At 53.0% G+C, this 5,000-nt stretch overlaps 1 non-coding gene across 1 annotated transcript in view; it reads left to right on the plus strand.

Annotated features, from left to right (window-relative positions):
- The first annotated feature begins 4,253 nt into the window (after positions 1-4,253).
- Positions 4,254-5,000, plus strand: part of LOC126454518 (small subunit ribosomal RNA) — a 1,910-nt gene continuing 1,163 nt past the window's right edge. Inside the window, exon 1 of the ribosomal RNA XR_007585219.1 lies at positions 4,254-5,000. This exon is cut by the window's right edge and continues 1,163 nt beyond it. This is a non-coding gene — a ribosomal RNA (small subunit ribosomal RNA).

The following is a 5,000-nucleotide window of genomic DNA, read 5'->3' on the forward strand; positions in this document are numbered from 1 at the left end:
CCCACAAAGCCTGCGTCCTCTGTCGACCACAGCACCCCAACGCCAGCGCCTCTGCCGCACGAAATCGTGGACCGGCAATCACTCCACCTGCGCCCCACTCCAACCGCCCAACTCGCAACTCCAGCGGATGAACGGCGGACTTTTCCCGCAGTCGCAATGTGCAATCCACCCCTATAACATGCGTTTCATGAAGAGGTATGTCCAATATGCGACATTCCCGCTGTCCCTATACATGAGCTGCGAGCTGTACCACTTACGAGCTACAGACGCGATCGCGTTGCTCTCTGTACGAATGCCGATGCTGAGCGGTCAGCTAGGAGGCGCTCCATCCATGTCGGTACCGGTGAGCGTTGCACTCGCAGTCGCAAAAACGTACGGCAAGTATATTACTCGGAAGAGTTAATGACAGTCCAAGCCCCCCCTGCGTGGGGAGAGTCTTGCTAGGCCATGACCCACCGGAAGGGCGCAGCGTCCCCCACCCCAGACATGTGACGTCACACTATCGGTATTGACGACTAGACTCATTGCTTATAATCATTTGCCATACACCGGTGGAAGCTGCCGAGACGAGTAGCTACATAGCGCGCTCGCCGTGTCACTAATGTACAGAGATACAACAGTTTCGACGGGAACCACATTAAACGTATACACGGCGCTGATTAGTAATAGATAGAGCCATCAGAATACAGATAATATATACAACTGTCCGTATACATGCTGAAAGACTCTGCTCACAATCACAACCACACGTCAGCCACACACTCTTATCACGCACTACTCTCTGCCTGTAACACGCACACAGACAATATGTAAGCACCAGCATGCAACAACACCCAGTGCATCCTCTCCGCCACATTAGACAATCCACACTGTCATAACCAGACTGGGAGGTCCACACAGAAAACAGAATATCCCACCCACCCGACAACCACCATTGCTCAGCCAAGCCACCAACACCCACACATGTCCTACACAGGGGTGCACCCAACATCACAATACTGCCTCCTCTCACAGCACACAAACAATGGCAGGAATGAAAGACACAGGTCTGCCACAAGCATGGAATGAGAGCGCCGCCTGTCATGAGCCAAAGGTACATCCTGACGTGGCAAATCAGATGATACCGCAGGCATCCACGTACTATAATCACAATCAACAAACCGGCCGCCGCCCCCCCCCCCCATTAAACCTTTCCTTACAACAATGTGTACCTTAACCTAACCTATGTCGTACCTTAACCTAACCTATGTCGTACCTTAACCTAACCTATGTCGTACCTTAACCTAACCTATGTCGTACCTTAACCTAACCTATGTCGTACCTTAACCTAACCTATGTCGTACCTTAACCTAACCTATGTCGTACCTTAACCTAACCTATGTCGTACCTTAACCTAACCTATGTCGTACCTTAACCTAACCTATGTCGTACCTTAACCTAACCTATGTCGTACCTTAACCTAACCTATGTCGTACCTTAACCTAACCTATGTCGTACCTTAACCTAACCTATGTCGTACCTTAACCTAACCTATGTCGTGCCTTAACCTAACCTATGTCGTGCCTTAACCTAACCTATGTCGTGCCTTAACCTAACCTATGTCGTGCCTTAACCTAACCTATGTCGTGCCTTAACCTAACCTATGTCGTGCCTTAACCTAACCTATGTCGTGCCTTAACCTAACCTATGTCGTGCCTTAACCTAACCTATGTCGTGCCTTAACCTAACCTATGTCGTGCCTTAACCTAACCTATGTCGTGCCTTAACCTAACCTATGTCGTGCCTTAACCTAACCTATGTCGTGCCTTAACCTAACCTATGTCGTGCCTTAACCTAACCTATGTCGTGTTTTAACCTAACCTATATTGCGCCTTAATGTAACCTATATTGCGCCTTAATGTAACCTATATTGCGCCTTAATGTAACCTATATTGCGCCTTAACGTAACCTATATTGCGCCTTAACGTAACCTATATTGCGCCTTAACGTAACCTATATTGCGCCTTAACGTAACCTATATTGCGCCTTAACGTAACCTATATTGCGCCTTAACGTAACCTATATTGCGCCTTAACGTAACCTATATTGCGCCTTAACGTAACCTATATTGCGCCTTAACGTAACCTATATTGCGCCTTAACGTAACCTATATTGCGCCTTAACGTAACCTATATTGCGCCTTAACGTAACCTATATTGCGCCTTAACGTAACCTATATTGCGCCTTAACGTAACCTATATTGCGCCTTAACGTAACCTATATTGCGCCTTAACGTAACCTATATTGCGCCTTAACGTAACCCACATTGCCCCTTAACGTAACCCACATTGCCCCTTAACGTAACCCATATTGTGCTGTAACCCAACACACGTTGGGCCTTAACCCAACACACGTTGGGCCTTAACCCAACACACGTTGGGCCTTAACCCAACACACGTTGGGCCTTAACCCAACACACGTTGGGCCTTAACCCAACACACGTTGGGCCTTAACCCAACACACGTTGGGCCTTAACCCAACACACGTTGGGCCTTAACCCAACACACGTTGGGCCTTAACCTGCTCTGTAATTGTCATACGACGCGTTAAATTAGTGTAGTGTTGCCTAACTGCAACCCCCGCAATATAGTTTGCTACTCGCACTGCCCGGTCCCCAGTGTATCGCTTCATGTTAAACACCTTGCAGCGATACACTGTAATGTGGATGGCAGCAGGACGTACATGCTCAATGCCCTTCGCAGTTGTTCATTGGCATTCGCATGGCGAAGCACTGCGCCTACGCTGTGGTACGGCCTGTGTCAACTGTCCGCTGATGTTGTACCTCCAAATCACACACTGTACTGCACATTGGTCCTCATGTACTGAATGATACATCGTGGTACATGTGACCGTACAACGACTGCGCCAACAACGGCGAACCATGCGGTCCAAATGTTGTGCACGCAGCTACGTGTCGTCTCCCTATAAGAGCTGGAGTGCAGTGTGGTATGCCCTGGATGGCGATCAGCATGAGCCGTCTGTTGATGTAGTGGCGCGTGTTGTCAGACGTTGTCGTCTCTTCTCACACACCGTGATAGCATGGTGCACTGCGTTCCACATCTGCGACATGCGACAGAGGCCGGTTGACAGTCGTTTGCGCAATGGACATCGCATACGTACGGGGGCCACCTTCCACGTGTTTGCGAAGCGTGCACATGTTGTTGCGTGTATGTGGGCAGACATAGTGTGTCGTGACACCTGACACAGGCATGCAACAATCGTTGAATTTGCAAATGGCGATGGACGCCTACGTTTGCTGGTGACGTTACGCAAATGAACAACTGGTAAACCGTTGTGGTGCGGTTGTTCTCGCTAGAGGTGAATCAGTGATGGCGACGATCGGTTGAGCTACCAACCGGTTGTTTCAGCGATACCCACCATGCCCACGAACGTGAATGGCATGTGGGTGTGAAGCGATACGCGGCGGTGGCTGGGTGGGACCGGCCCCGGCCGGTGAGGGGGGGCCGCCCGGCGTGCTGGCCGCGCGGTGCGTGGGCGCACGCGCTACAGCCGGCTGGTGGGGGCGGCCACTGGCAGGCGCGCCGGCCGACGGAGGCGGCAGGCGGCGCAGCTGCGCGCCGGCGCACCCTGCACGCGGCGCCGTGCGGCCAAAGTAGGTCCTCGCGGGCCCGGTGCGAAGCGCGGTGGACATCTGCAGTGTGCTGGTCCGATTGAGGACTGTGTGCGCTGAGGATGCGCCGCCGCCCGGCGCTCGGCGCCGCGACGCCGTCTGCTGCTCGGTCGCCTCTGCGGTTCTCGCAGGTGGTTTGTATCGCAGCTGTGCGGACGTGTTGGCGCGTGCGCTGTGCTGGGAGAGTTCGCTTCGGCACCCAAGTGGGGCTTTTGTCCTTCTGTGGCGCTGGCGTTGGAGCTGCCGGTCACCGTAGGTGGCGCGTGTTGTCTCCCGCCGGCAATGCCACGACAGCACGCTCCCGGGCCTCTGTCGGCAGCGGCAAGCTCAGTTGGGAGCACGGGTGGTCGCACCTAAAGCGTCTACTCGCCAAACTCCGGGCGATTGCGCCTCTCTCGAACCCGACCAAGTACTTAGGACGGCGCTGCGCGCCGCCGGGACCTGAGAGGGTTTCGAGGTGTATGGTGCAGGGGAGCGCAGCCTCCTCCTGTTTGCAGAATAATTGAGCGGACGCTTGCGTGTTCGCGCGGGCCCCCGGGACACACTCCCGGGCGGCCGGCTGCTCAGCTCTAGTTGACGCAGCTCCCTGGTTGATCCTGCCAGTAGTCATATGCTTGTCTCAAAGATTAAGCCATGCATGTCTCAGTACAAGCCGCATTAAGGTGAAACCGCGAATGGCTCATTAAATCAGTTATGGTTCCTTAGATCGTACCCACGTTACTTGGATAACTGTGGTAATTCTAGAGCTAATACATGCAAACAGAGTCCCGACCAGAGATGGAAGGGACGCTTTTATTAGATCAAAACCAATCGGTCGGCTCGTCCGGTCCGTTTGCCTTGGTGACTCTGAATAACTTTGGGCTGATCGCACGGTCCTCGTACCGGCGACGCATCTTTCAAATGTCTGCCTTATCAACTGTCGATGGTAGGTTCTGCGCCTACCATGGTTGTAACGGGTAACGGGGAATCAGGGTTCGATTCCGGAGAGGGAGCCTGAGAAACGGCTACCACATCCAAGGAAGGCAGCAGGCGCGCAAATTACCCACTCCCGGCACGGGGAGGTAGTGACGAAAAATAACGATACGGGACTCATCCGAGGCCCCGTAATCGGAATGAGTACACTTTAAATCCTTTAACGAGTATCTATTGGAGGGCAAGTCTGGTGCCAGCAGCCGCGGTAATTCCAGCTCCAATAGCGTATATTAAAGTTGTTGCGGTTAAAAAGCTCGTAGTTGGATTTGTGTCCCACGCTGTTGGTTCACCGCCCGTCGGTGTTTAACTGGCATGTATCGTGGGACGTCCTGCCGGTGGGGCGAGCCGAAGGCGTGCG

The sequence above is a fragment of the Schistocerca serialis genome, unplaced genomic scaffold, assembly GCF_023864345.2.
Source record: "Schistocerca serialis cubense isolate TAMUIC-IGC-003099 unplaced genomic scaffold, iqSchSeri2.2 HiC_scaffold_985, whole genome shotgun sequence".
Lineage (NCBI taxonomy): Eukaryota > Metazoa > Arthropoda > Insecta > Orthoptera > Acrididae > Schistocerca > Schistocerca serialis.